We start from the raw sequence: 14,920 nt of genomic DNA on the forward strand, positions 1-14,920 counted from the left end.
TTCGGTCGCTTATTTGGCTTTTCTGTGTCATGTATTGCTTCGTTTTCATTTGTTGCAGTGCTTATGTTTCCATTTATTGTGATTTTTATTTGTTCTCCGGGTGTAAAGCGTGCATGATTTTTAACACTAAACTCCTTTTCAGTCTGGAGTATTACTGGTCGCTCTGCTGCCTGCTTGCTTGTAGACCCTATTTGGGCCACACCAGATTTCTCGGCATGTCTATCCTGACTTTTAGAGTCTTCCGGACTTCCACTTTGGGTATCGGTGGAAAATACATCTTCCCGGGCCGTATTTCTTTCTTCATGAATGTCAAATCCCATGGACAGCAGAAACTGGATTGCGTTCATGAGCAGGTCACTTATTAATCTGGAGTCAATGTGAAGCCGGACTTTGTCATTTCGATGATCACTTACAAATTCGACTGTTTGAATATCATTTGACTCTATGGAGCGAAGGCCGGGCACGTGATGTAATAGGCGTAATACGTTATTTCTATTTACCGTTAGGCCATCTTTTGTATCTAAAATTCGTTCCAGGATCAATACGTGCCTCCCAGGCTTTTTGTGTTTCCCGTTTTGTAGACTATTTTTTTGGATGGCTTGCCTCCAGGTTCCGTCGTTCTTTTTGGCGGTTGATCCTATTGTAGGATCCTTTGAGTATGTTTTGAGTAAGGGTTTACTTGGTGGAGTGTGGCATCTCGGTGTTCCAGCAGCATCCTTCACCTTTAGACTGTTTGTTATAGTCCCTGTATCATATCTGTTGTGTGATATTTCAATCAAACCGCTACCAGCTCTTAGCCGTTTTCTTTTCTCATCCATTGTCTCGAATTTGGTCTCTTGTTGTACTGGGTCTGGGGCTTTTAAGTCTTCAATGGGCAATATTAGCTGGCAGATTCTTCCACGGTTTGCCGTATCTTGTGTGTGTTTTGCCAGCTGCTTGTTCTCAATTTGTGGAAAACTTTGATTGGCAGAGTCCTCAGCAGTTTGCTCTTCAGTTTCCTCATAGCATGAACCATCTTCGTAGGTAGAGAGATCAAGTAGATCGCTCTGTGCAATTTCTACGCTTTCATCTACGACAATTGTTTCATCAACAATGGTTTTTTCGTTTGTTTTAGGATTTGGCAAAGTTTTTTTGAGACTTGCGCTCGGCTGTTCTGTGTTTACGAAGACATTCACTGCCTTCAGATTCCTGAGAAATTTCCTTAAGCCGTGATTATTTCGTTTTCTCTTGCATTTTTGATTTTTTGTTTTCTTTTCCAGTGCATGACTTAAAGTGGCCAGGTTCGGTTTCTGAAATATATCGTAAGTTTTAGTCTTACTTGAATTTTGGCCAGAAATATTTCCTCCACTTGAATTAGAGACCTCCACTTCATTTGTCCGACATGGGGATGAAAGGTCCGTTTCATTTGGTGTGTTGAGGATGCTTACGATCTTTTTCTTTTCACCTGTGGACTGAGGAATTAGATTAACATGTGGAGCTTGCGAATTGAGGTCACCGGGCTCTGTGATGCCGTCGGCATTGGCAGAAGTTGTTGGGCACACTTCTGTTTGGGGGGTAGAATCCTGGACGACTGCAGTCTTCTCTTTTTCCAATTGATTATAAATGTTTGGTTGGCACGTTACAGGGTAAAGATTATGGGTAGCATTCGCCACATTTGACGATGGGCAGGAAACCTGTATAGTTTGCATCAACGTGGGACATATAGTTCCTACGATAGACGGTTCCATGCCTTCCATAACTCCAGGACTAACTTGTGTTGTTTCTTTGTCTCGGTGTTCAGTTAGATATGGTATTGTTGTACCGGTCCGGCTCACCGGTTGTTGATTCGGCCCTCAAATCCTTTTGTTTGGGTAACAACAGACCTCGATGAAGATTGCTGAGATATCATCGTGTTTGAATCCACTTCGTCCCTTCTCAGTTTTTGATTTTGTTTTAATAGCCCCAGTGCCTCTCTGGTCACCTCAGCTAAAACCCTCTTGTCTTCAGTATTATTTCTCTTTTGGTCTGCAAGGTCCTTAATGGACTGATCTATTCTTTGGATGTTTCCCCATAGTTTGGCAGTTGTCATAGCTGCCTGGGTATCTGCGAGAGGCAGTTTTGAATTCATCAAAGCAGACAGGGTTGAGAGATCTTTTATATTCTCGTTAATTTGCTCATACATCTTAAGCATAGGGGCTATCGCTATTGTCAGCGGAGGCATGACAAAAGGTCTTAATTCATTTAAAGCCTCCTTGATTCGTTTCTGAACGTTTGCATCGTTCCTACTTCGATTTGATGGAACTCTATTACTCAATCGTTTTGGTTTTGAATTACGCCTTTGTTCTTCTGAAGAGTATGAGAGAGATTCATCATTGCTAGATGAGGCTGGCCGTTTTTCTGTACTTAGGCTGAGAATAATCTTAGGTGAGGAGCATCTCTCTTGATGATTTCCGTTTAAGTTTGTCGAAGGAGTGATATCGATTTGCCTGGGTCTATTCTGTGAGCATTCGAACGGAGGTGACAGGCTTTCAGCTACCCGTCTTCTTTTTCTTGCACCACATAGCCAGTGATTCCGCGGGGTGGATTCTTTAACTGGTATCGGTGGTGTTTGCTGTGTTCGACATGGTTCACTGTGTGTTTCTTCTAGATTGCTTTTTGATTCAATGGCTATCGCTGGTTTTGAGGTTAGAGAGACATTCAGTTCAGTCAAATCTAGCAGCAGTTTGTTTACAATGGCCAGCGAGTTTTGTTTTTTTGCAGGGGATTGCAAGCTTTTTTTCATAGTGTTGCTCTTTGAAGAAACAGGATTTATATTTTCTTGTGGCGAGGCAATCCTCGCCTCGTCTTGGCAAGAGGCGTCATTGCATCTTTCCAGTTTTTCAAGTGCTGGGTTCTTGACTTTACAGTTTACATCTGTTTCTTCCAACAAGTGGGAAACTTCCATGCACTCCTTATTACAATCTGTGTATTTTTTTTGAGTCTCAGTGGTGCAAACTGTTTCGTTATCACCTAGCTCAGGTATGAGGGCAGGGTGAGTAATTGGTTTAAGAAGCTTTTGAGCACTCGCGGGGACTCCTGGACAAATTAGCGCGCATTCTAACCAGTCACTTGTGCAGTCTGAGGTTAGGCGCCTGTCTCTTGGCATTATGACTACAGGCACCGGATCTGCGTCCAGTCCAGCCACTTGCGCGGCTTGCAAGGCCAACACTCGCAACCGCGGCGGCTCAGATATGGGATTCCCTCCTCCCGTGGCCCCCAGGGGATCAGGGTCACCCCTCACGTGTGCGTACCTTACTATGGTTTGTGCACTTTCAAGCCACCTTTTTATAAACATAGAAATATGTAACATTTCTACGTTTATAAAAGATGGCTTGAAAGTGCACAAACCATAGTAAGGTGTGATTTGTTTGTGCACCTTACTATGGTCTGTGCACTTTTAACACCATGGCCATGGAAGCCACGCCCCCAAATGATGGCCCCCTCAATTTCTTACCCCACTTAAAGCATTGATTCCCACCACACTCCTCAACTGAGGGGAGCCTTCTCCAGACACAGGCATCTCGAGCCATAATTTCCTAAAATCATTTAAGTGGGCAGTACACTTGTTAGGCCTCGTAGGTGTGGGATATAACGGGCCTTTCACAGACAGACCCACATGTGTATGCTGACCTAGCTTGCTGGGCCCATGCTGACCTACCTTGCTGGGCTCATGCTGGCCTAGCTTTCTGGTTACACTCTTTACATCACAATGTTTCCATTCTGCTTTATTACAGTTTGGCATATGGGATTTGTCACTATCCAAACTGCTTCAAGATCGAATTTCCAAACTGCTTCAAGATCGAATTTCCCAATTTCTTGTGAGTTTGGTTCTCACTATGGATACTAAGCATGGGAGGATGTTTGTAAACATGCCCGTATCTGTAATCTAGGTGAGTACCCCTACATGTTCCTTGTTCGTTTTGAAGATGATTGAAATTTCACTTAATATATCACATGAGCACACTTTAACTATGAGTGAGGTCATGAACTTTCCTCCCTCTATCTTCTGGTAGTGACATCACCAGCTGTGAGCCTATGCACCATTTTTCAGGAGAAAATACATATATATGGTGCTGGCAACATCAAAGTGACAATCTATTTTGGGAGCCTTTGGCCATTCCATCAAGTAAGCAGAGGGACAACTGTGTGGACGTTTCGCGCTGTGCACTTCTTGAGCCTGGGTGTAGTGGCAGGCTCCATGACTATGCTGGTGTTCCATCCTCTACCACACGTAAACATGGGGAGGTTTAGGGCCTTTTCCCCTTTCTTTTCCCCTCCCCTTTTGTTTGTGTTCCCCTCCATGCTTTTTAAACAATCCTAGCGGAGGATATAATTGTACATACTGCTAGGGAGGTGGATTTTACATTGGTGAGGGTGCACATAATGGGTGAAATTGTCTGTTTTGATTGTGCACACACAGAGGTTTCCTGCTCTTCTTTCTTTATCAATTTTAGACTTTCTTCAATTTGTTTGTCTTGTTGTTTTTTTAATGGATTCTTCACATGACAGTAATTATGTAATTTATCACATCCACAGAGCTCCATTTCCCTTGGGGTCCTGACGAAGGCAGTATACTCGATGCTCTGCCGAAACGTCCTTTGTATACCTTTGTGCCACCAAGCTATGCCACATGGTTTAACAACGGAATCAAGGAAGTAGACCTGGGATGTCTTTTTTGCTCATGAATTATGTTTCTTTTTGAATGCAAACCAAGTGACACTGTCTGACGGAGGAAATCTGTGATTTATTAGACAGATAGGGCAATTAAGATAGTTTATATCTGTGTCTCCTCCAACCTGATCATCACATGGTGTCACTGAAGTTTAACATTGTTTTATATTTAAACAAAAAAAACGTTATGATAAAAATGTTGTGATGTATACGCACGTTTTCTCTGACATTAGTCTATGTATCTGTGCTATGATTAATTTATATAAGTACAAATAAGATTTAATCAATTTTTTATATGTTGTAATGGTAGGACCCATGGCCTACATAATAAGCTTGCTGGGCTCATGTTGCCCTAGGTTGCTGGGCTCATGCTGACCTAGCTTGCTGGGCCTTCGAGGTGTGGGATGTAAAGTCCCTTTCACAGACAGACCCGTATGTGCATGCAGAACTAGCTTACAGGGCATCCTAGGTGTGGGATATAACAGGCCCTTTCACAGACAGGCCCACATGTGCATGCTGACCTAGCTTGCTGGGCTCATGCTGACCTAGCATGCTGGGCTCATGCTGACCTAGCATGCTGGGATTATGCTGACCTACCTTGCTGGGATTATGCTGTCATAGCTTGCTGGGCTCATGCTGACCTAGCCTGCAGGGCTCATGCTGACCAGCTTGCAGGGCTCATGCTGACCTAGCTTGCTGGACTACTTAGCAGACACTAACACCCTCACCACTATCTACTCCACCATCCAATCCTGGATGGCAGAGAACTGGCTTTGCCTCAATAGTGAAAAAATAGACCTCCTCCTCATAGGATCACCTTTCACATTGGGCAACCTTGGAGACCAGTACTCCTCCTTCAACATTGATAACATTCCATCATGGCTATCAAGGTCTCAAACCATGTTAAGACCCTTGGAGTCTACCTTGACTCCGACCTTTCCATGGACAGACAGGTCAATGCTATCGCCACCTCTTCAGCCTATTACTCTAAAATCATCAACGCTGCTAGGCCCTTCCTGGCCTACCACAATTGCCTCACCATTGCCAGGACAATTATCGGGTCAAGGCTAGACTATTGCAATGCCCTCCTTGCTGGGACCTCCAGGAAAAACGTAGCCAAATTGCAGCTGGCTCAAAACAATGCGCTCCGGGCAGCCACAGGTACCGCCAGAAGAGACCACATCTCTGAAATCAGAAGACAAGCCCACTGGCTCCCTGTCAAAGAGAGAATTGTCTTTAAAATGCTTGCCCTCACCCACAAATGCCTCCATGAGCTCGCCCCACCCTACCTGATCGACAGAATCATCAGGCAGATGGCCACTAGACCCCTAAGATCACGCTATGCCAACACGATTGTCACACCTACCTCACGAAAGGTGCGCGCTGGAGGTTCCAGCTTCCCCACCCAAGCATCCACGCACTGGAACGCACTGCCACCTCACCTAAGATTGATTGAATCACACCTAGCCTTCCGCAAGGCTATCAAAACTAGACTCTTTGTCTGAACAGAATGTCTATCACAAATTGGTCTGAGCAATTCCCTGCATATTTGTTTGTTACTGTGTAACCATGAGCCCATTGGGCACCCGCCTGTAAAACATAATATCTATAACAAATTGGTCTAGGCAATTCCCGGCAAATTTGTTTGTCACTGTGTAACCATGAGCCCATTGGGCACCTGCCTGTAACTCAAGTCTGCTTAACATCTGTAACAGCGCCTCGATGCCTCATAGGCTGCAAGTGCACTTGATAAATGCAAATAAATAAATAAATAAAAATGCTGACCTAGCTTGCTGGGGTTATGCGGACCTAGCTTGATGGGATCAGGCTGCCCAAGCTTACTGGGCTTATGCTGACCTAGCTTGCTGGGCTCATGCTGACCTAGCTTGATGGGATCAGGCTGCCCAAGCTTACTGGGCTTATGGTGACCTAGCTTGCTGGGGTTATGCGGACCTAGCTTGCTAGGCTTGTGCTGCCCTTTTAGTAAAATCTGCCCCTATAGAATAGATATTGTGCATGCAGTGTCATGGACAGCTTTGCAATGATTCTTTTCTGCAGGGTAAAATAGAATAAAAAGAACAGGCAGGGGGCTGAGGAGTGTAAGTGACCGAGAGGAAGACCTCTGAGAAGATGAAGGCCCAGAGACAGGCAGAGGGCGAGAGGAGAGGCCAGAAAAGGAGGGTCCGGGGAGAGCAGGAGTGTGAAAAGACGAGAAAGGGAGATATCTGGGGAAGAAACACTCCTTCCTAGATCTTAATGCGTGTGATGCTGAAATTAAGGGGAATATTAAACCACCGACCTTCCCACTCCCAGCTCTGCAGATAAGGAGGATCCGGGGCTCAGTCACCTCGCAGTGGAAGACAGACCGGCAGTCTCTCCACTGCGCATGCCCAGCACATTTACACTTCATACTGCGCATGCTCAGCATGAAGAATTCCTTCTGGGCATGGGATCAGAACTGCGCGGCAAATCGCACTCTAGAGATGCATTATCTCCACTGCGCATGCTTAGTACATTTACACTTAAAATTGCGCATGCTCCGCAGTTAAGGAAACTTTTCAGGCATGCATTCAGTAGCCCCACCTCAAACCCCAACCTAGTGACGCAAGCAATATCTAATGCGCATGCATATTACCTTTACACTTCATAGTGCGCATGCTCAATACTAAAGGATTCCTTCTGGGCATGCGTTCAGTAGCCACGCCTCCAACACCAAGTCAGAGGATGTCTCCCTAATGCGCATGCTCATTACCATTACACTTCATACTGCGCATGCTCCGCAGTGAAGGAATCCTCCTTTCAGGCACGCCTTCAGTAGCTGCGTCTCAAACCCCAAACTAGAGGCAGTGGTAGGGTGGCCAGATTTCCATAACGAAAAACCGGGACGACCAACCACATAAAAGAGGGACTACCCTATTGATGCCCACCAATTACCGCTCCTCCCCCAACACGCCCCCACAACCACCACCCAATCATATTTCCAGCACTTCTCCTTTCTATAAACTGTATATGATCTCATTTGTGCAGTTTTCTCTGTGAATCTTGTCATGTTAATTCAAAACAAGCGTTAGTTCTAATTCATATTACAAGGCTTGCTGTACAATGATTTCCAAGCAGGTTTCTGTGGCAGATTCATTAAGTGTTGTGACTTGTACCTGAAAGGTGGAAGGGTTCGAGCCAAACCTCCAACTTCAACCTTCTGAAAGTGTTGTGAAAAATAATTACTATTTAATTACTGTAGCAATCCAACTATGCGGACCGGGACATCTGGACAACCTAGGTAGTGGGCTTCTTTACAACTCCGGCTGGGGCTGGAGTTGCATTTTTTCCGGCACCCGCGTATGGGCAAGAACCGGGTCATGCCGAGTTTGGCGGACCGGGTAATTGCCCATTTGCGGGTGCCGTAAAGAAGGGACTACCCATCCCCATTTGGCCGCACAGGGCTGAATGGGGATGGGGACATTGTATGTACCGGCGCATTCAGAGTGCTGCCGGTGCATCCAACGTGCTCTGCTCGCGTGTGCAGTTACTCCCGCCTGGCCAGACATGGCAATGGGAACGGCACCCACGAGCAGAGCTCGTAGTATGGTGGTCCGGGAACTACGATACCGGCACCGTAGTTCCCAGACCGCCATTCTCGTAATGAGGGCTAGTGTCTCCACTGTGCATGCTCAATACTTTTACACCTCATACTGCGCATGCTCCCAGGGAAGGATTCCTTTTAGTCATGTGTTCAGTAGCCGCAGCTTGAAACCCCAAGATGGAGAGGAAGTGGGGGTCATTACAAGTTTTGAGGTAGCCATGCCTGTAATGAAGGCAGGCTACCTCCAAATTTGCAAATAAATTGTGCACCCTCGAATGGACAATTACTGGGTCATTGCGGCCCAGCCGGACCAGGTAATTGCCCATCCGCAGGTGCCGGAATCGGGTGATCCCCATTCCCATTTGGGCTCCATAGGGCTTGTTACGGAGGGCGAGATGGTCATGGACATCGCACCAGCTCCTCCGTGTGATACTATGGGACACCAGTATCCCGTGAAGCCCAGTGCCTCGGAGTATTGATGGGTGGGGACTGGTCATGGACATCGCACCAGCCCCCCCTGAGGTGCTATGGGACACCAGCACCTGTGAGGCCCTCTGCCTCTAGGGGTGACAGGCTAAAGCCCACCAGCACATGCAGACCCTGGCTGCTTCTCTGGCAGGGGGGCCCATCTTAAAAGGGCAATACAAGGGGGGAGGGACACATCCCCTTAAAGGGGCAACACACACAGGAGGGTTACTCTGTAACAGGGCTCAATGGGAATGGGGATGCCTGTATCACTGGCACCGTTAATAACAGTGCCGGTGCTACAGGCATGCTGTTCTCGCGGGTGCCTTCATTCCTCCAGGTCAGCTCAGCATTTGCCGGTCTAGATACAAGAGCACCGGCAAGCTTACTGTGCTGTTTTATCCGGACCGGCAAACTAATAATGACCCCCATTGTCTCTATTGCTAATGCCAAATATATTAACATTGCACACTGCAGCACGCTCCCCAGTGAGGGATTCCTTTAAAACACGTGTTCAGTGCTGTAGCCTCAAAGACAGAGCTGGAGAGGCAGTCTCTCTACTATACACATGCTAAATATCTGAAACCTGCACACAGTGCATGCTCTTCAGTGATGGATTTCTTTTAGGCACGTGTTCAGTATCGATACATGCAGTGCTTTAAAGGAATAGTGCGATCAAAAATATTATTGTCCCGAGCGTTCAGACATGTGGTTTTAAGCAAACTGTGATCGATCGTAAAAACATTTCCTATGCACCTTACCTTAGTTTTCCACACTTTTAGACATGCGAAATTAAGCAGCAAGGCGCAGCCATCTTGTGCTAATCTTATCCGTTGCTGCATCGCCCTAAGTTTAACTGCCCTCGCAGCACTAAATCATATCCCCCGCCCCTAAAGCTGACATCACTAGACGTGTACGGCCCATTTCACAACTTATTTCACAACGCGAATGCACGTCTCGTGTCAACGTTCAATGTTCTCTGTGCCCCAGCTAATGATGTGTCTCCATGAAAACGGCAGGACGCCACTTCCCTCAATTAGTATAAACATGCCGCTTCTCATCAGACAACATCAGAGTTGCTTTTTCAATCGTTTCACTGCCTTTTTTGTATAGCCTGTGACTCGTGTCTGCTCTGTTCAGCTATCTTCGTTGCTCGTAGCCCGTGCAAACAGATACTAGTACTATCATTATTATCGATTTTAATTTTGTCGTATAATGGCAACAATACAGCCCTACCAGTACGACCCAGAGTATTCCAAGGCGAATTAGTTGAACGAGGAAGATGCGGAAACAATGGGGCATCGGACGACAGTTGGGAGGATGAATCACCGGATCATGAGCCTAGACGCATGGAAGACGTTTCCACCTGGTGTACCTGCAATCGGTGCAAGGTCATGCCAAGTGAGGAGGAGAACTGCTGCTGCAGAGAAAACTCTGGATGCTTGGCCTACATATCGGAAGAAGACACACCACCGCTATTTGTTACCGAGCTTCATAACTTCAGGGCAGCCTGCCTCACAAGGTCTGTGTTGAGTATTATGATGGTGCTTATGCACAACTTTGCGCAACAGTTTGCCCTTGGAATCCAAGTAACTAGATGTGATGTCACTTTGACCACTTAGGCCACTAACATTTCATGCTTGTCTCGTACATTGTTGTAACTTTGATCTATCACTGACAAACAAATGTAGTCCTGCAAGTCAATACATATCTCGTGCTTTGGGGAAATCATAGTGGTCATGTTATGTGTCTCTCACGTACAACCAAGAAACAACATTGCTCTGTGCCCCAAACGATATGGATTGCGTGGGTGTTCACTTTTGTAATGAGTCTACACTTTAAAGCCAAAGTTTATTGATCCATGAAGTAACATTTGTACGGGCAACTATGCCATAGGATACAGGGTGCATTTTCAAATAAGGTTTGCACACTTATCAGGTTCATTTAAATACAGTATGTATGTTTCTCTTCCACAGGTGGTACATGCTGGTGGCTTATCTTTTGTTTACATGGTGGCTTCATGGGATTCTTGGATACTGCGTTTGATCAGTAATAGCCGCCTGTGTCGTTGGTGCCATTCAAGCCAAATTCCCCAGTGACAGCGATCAGTACAGGGGATTTTCCCACACTGTGCTGCAACCAGAAGTATAAAATGTGTAGTACATTTGTGCCATCAACATTAGCAACAAAATAAAATACAAATCATCTTTTATGAATAGTTGTTTCAATTTTTCAGTGAATCAAGGACACGCTCACTTGTCTATGAGTGACATGCAACAATGGTTGGTGCCCTGTAAACGCTCACCCCGCTGCAGTAATCCCTGCCCCCTCTAGTATCAATGGCAGTTCACATCTGTGGCCCTACCCTCCCGAGGGGGCTGGCAGGGAGGGAATGGCCAAGGTGTCAAACACCATGTACACTTCAAAGGTATGTTCCACACAGGGGCCATTGTTCACATGGCCTCCCCAGACCCAGTGTCTCCAGGCTCCCTTGAATCAGACCCCTCTTGAAGAAAGATGAACGGCATCACTTATTTCATCAAAAGAGGTTGTTTCTAAAAATGCAAACAAATATATGGGCATTGTAACCCAAGCTTATATGCGGGCATGGGGTAAGGGTCTTCCTTTCAGGTGCCTTATCAGAAGGGCTGATCAGTGAGTTGTTGCCCCTGAGCCTCTTGGTTCCAGACAAATGGGAGATACGTTTTAGTTTTAGAAGTGGAAATATGACTGCACAAAGATTGTTATATGGTGGCCAATTTAGGGTGGTCCAAAGGGAGGGCTTGATAGGCAGCTGCGTTCAAAGGGAATCGAGGGCATGAGGGACCTGGACCATGGCTTAGCAGTGAGGGGGTACAGAGGGCATGAGTCGGTCACCAGAGATGGATGGGCCACTGAGTCTGGAGCAGGCCTTGGTATCACACTCTGTGATGAGCACATCCTGTCTGTTCTTAATGCTTGCTAATAGCAACAATAGCTGAGGTTTCGTGAGAACAGGACTCGCGCGCCGCTGGCAGGGTGTGGATGTGGTGGGGACTGGCTGTGGGCGGCGCTAGGAGAGGGAGAGCTGGCAATTCAGCAGAGGGGGAGAGGCCTAGTAAAAGATGGCATTTAGAAGAGACAAAATGGAGTCCAACCTACATACACTATCACAGCATTAATACACTTATATCAAGAAATAGGTGATACACATAGAGGAGGGGCAGAGATGTATCCCCCTTGACTCATACATCTATTACCTGGTGCGAGAATGGTACAGAGGGGCAGGGCACGCCGCATCTCCCCTAACACAACCATGCCCCCTTCTGTATCAATGGCAGTTTGCACCTGTGCTCCCAATGGGACTGCCAGGGTGGGGACGGCCGAGGTGTCAAACACCATGTACACTTCAAAGCTATCTTCCGCACAGGGGCCATTGTTCAAATGGCCTAGCCAGACCCTGTGTCTCCAGGCTCCCCTGAAGCAGACCGCGCCCCTGCAATCCACATAAGTGTGTCTCCCTTCAGCAGTGTTCTGTGCCTTTCTGCATGCCTAATGGGCAACCGTGCCCTCTGCAGTATCAATGGCAGTTTGCACCTGTAGCCATGGTCTCCATAGGGGGCTGGCAGGGCGGGAACGGCCGAGTTGTCAAACACAGTGTACACTTCAAAGCTATCTTCCGCACAAGGGCCATTGTTCACATGGCCTAGCCAGCCCCAGTGTCTCCAGGCTCCGCTGAAGCAGACTGCACCAGAAACATGTCACTAATTCACATACACACCCACTTTTCTAATTCTTTATAAACCCCTTGATATTTATCATGAGATCATCTGTGAGCACTGAAAGTCAATTCATGATCGTTCTACCTGTGAACATCTGTGAGCACTGGAAGTCAACTCTTGATTGTGCTACTTGGTCTCCTGCTACTAACTACCCTGCTTGCTGAATATAATGGTTTGTTAGTCAAGGTAAGGGCAGGTCAGCTATTAACTGCACTGTAATCATCTCTTTCTGATCTCTCAAATTTCTATCTATTTCAACTGAGTGTACCCAGTAGTGAAATGTTCATTCATCATTACGACCCTGGCGGAGATCGTGGTGCAATATGCACCATGGAGCACGGCGGAAAGCTGCCGATACCGCCATGGGGGTTGGCGGATTTTCCGCCCCATTCCGACCTTGGCGGGGCGGTAAATCCCCAATCCCCATTTTACCCTTCCCCATTCCCATTTTTGCCCCATAGGGTATAATGGGAGTGGGGAAGGCGTTAATTACGCCACTGTAAAGTACGGTGGCGTAATTAACAACAAGGTCCCGTAGCGCCATGGATTTCTCCGCCCGGAAAAACCAGGCGGGAATGGGCTCCATGGCGCTACGGGAACTCGTAGTAGGGCGGACGGGTCCGCCACGAATACCGCTGGCGTAAACCCACTCCGCCAGGGTCGTAATGAGGGCCAATGACTTTACCATTGTATAATGTTTAAAGTGTTCTGACCTTGATATATAGCAAATGTAATCAGTGTCAATTGTGATAGAATCACATCTTTGCTGACCATGGGCCTCATTCCGAGTTCGGTGTCACCATGGCTGCCTCCAAAACTGGGTCCGGCACCGGTCTGGTTCAATGGGGACTTACCTGCTCATGGCAGGCCCGTAATTAGCACCCTGGTCGCTTAGCAGGACCCGTAAGGGACGTGCGGTCCGACCACACGTCCCTTACGGTTCCCGCTAAGGGACCTCTGAATTGGGCGGTAAGGGATTTCCGGCACCAGTCTCCTTACCGGTGCCTGGTATCCCTTACCGGCCGACTTGTATTGATCTCCCCATGTCTGTAAGCATGTTTCCTTTTGGTGCATGAAAGTACATTCAACGGACGAGTAACACGTTACGATTTGCGTTACATCAATCAATTCTGTATGAAAGTTATGCCAGTGTATATTCAACTACACTACACAGCTTTTGCTTCTTTGACCAAAACAAACGTTGCATAGAAAACATTGATATAATTCCATCAATCTCATGCATTCCTTACAATTTCTTTGTAATTATGTGTACTTTTTTTATACAGATCTTATAGATTTTTCAAGGATGCCTGCTTGTATGGTTTTCGGTAGCCATTCTAGGAGCCATGACAAAAGTAAGGGCACAATCCTGCATAAATTCCCAAGAGATATTGATTTAATAATAGAATGGTAGAAACGTAGTTGGCTCTAGATTTGGAAATGACCTTGCTGGGCTCTGCTGTTTCTTGTGCATGGGGGTAGGAAAGCAGGTTGCAAGATCACAGGAAACAGTTTGAGGTTTAGCCAAACACCCCATTTGTTAAGTAGAAGAAAGGTTTTTTTTTGTTCCTGGCTAACTTGCTTTTAGGTCTCAAAGAAATTGTTCTCACACACTGTTGACTGCGATATAATTTTGCTTTTATTTGTGCTAGTAGTTGGTTTTCATTCAAATTGTAGTATACATGTAGTACATTAGTCCAGTATACCAATGGTGAACCCTACAGACTTGCAAAAGTTCAGATTCTAGACAGTTGGATCTTCCCATATATCTAATGCAAATCTTATTTTCCCTTTTGCCACTTTGGCACATTGCACTGAAAATGAAGGAGCAAGATTCTGCATACATTTGTTTACCGGAGTCAACACCAACTTCAATGCCTATCAGGTAATTTTATTTCACTTTTCAATTAACATAATGTATTATGTTTGGAATTTAAAATAATATGAAATCTATTTTTTATTGAGTCAGTTGTTAATACTATGGGCCTCATTACGGCATGGCTACCCCCATACCGGGTCCCGGGTACAGGTCCGGGTCCGGGTTCCAGCCATAGGGAATTATGGCCATTCCGACCTTGGAGGGCCCTGTAATTCCCTTTCCTGGGACCCAGACCCGATACATCCCCATTCCCATTTCAGCCCCCATAGGGCAAAATGGGAATGGGGAGGATGCTAACAACGGGCCTGTTAATGACGGGCCCGTTGTTAGCATCCTGGTCTGCTAGCGGGTCCTGCTAAGGATGGCAGATTTTACCCACGAGCAGACCTCGTAATGAGGTTGTAGAGGGATTACGGCGCCGGTATCTCTACCGGCACCCTTAACCCTCTACCGTCTTCGTTGTAATGAGGCCCTATGTGACATTTATGGGTTTCTCTTTATATGTACCATTGTCTGCATCCCATTGTCTCTGTTCCATTTCGC

The 14,920-nt window shown here is 46.4% G+C and overlaps 1 protein-coding gene across 1 annotated transcript in view; it reads right to left on the reverse strand.

Moving 5' to 3' along the window:
* The window catches only part of LOC138516978 (zinc finger protein 84-like), a 44,656-nt gene extending 37,567 nt beyond the window's left edge, over positions 1-7,089 (reverse strand). The window contains exon 1 of the mRNA XM_069632465.1: positions 6,989-7,089. The gene's annotated coding sequence lies outside the window, so the exon portion shown is untranslated. The remainder of the gene's footprint in view (positions 1-6,988) is intronic.
* Positions 7,090-14,920: the final 7,831 nt, after the last annotated feature.

This window comes from Ambystoma mexicanum, chromosome 6q (assembly GCF_040938575.1).
Source record: "Ambystoma mexicanum isolate Mex_15411 chromosome 6q, UKY_AmexF1_1, whole genome shotgun sequence".
NCBI classification, from domain to species: domain Eukaryota; kingdom Metazoa; phylum Chordata; class Amphibia; order Caudata; family Ambystomatidae; genus Ambystoma; species Ambystoma mexicanum.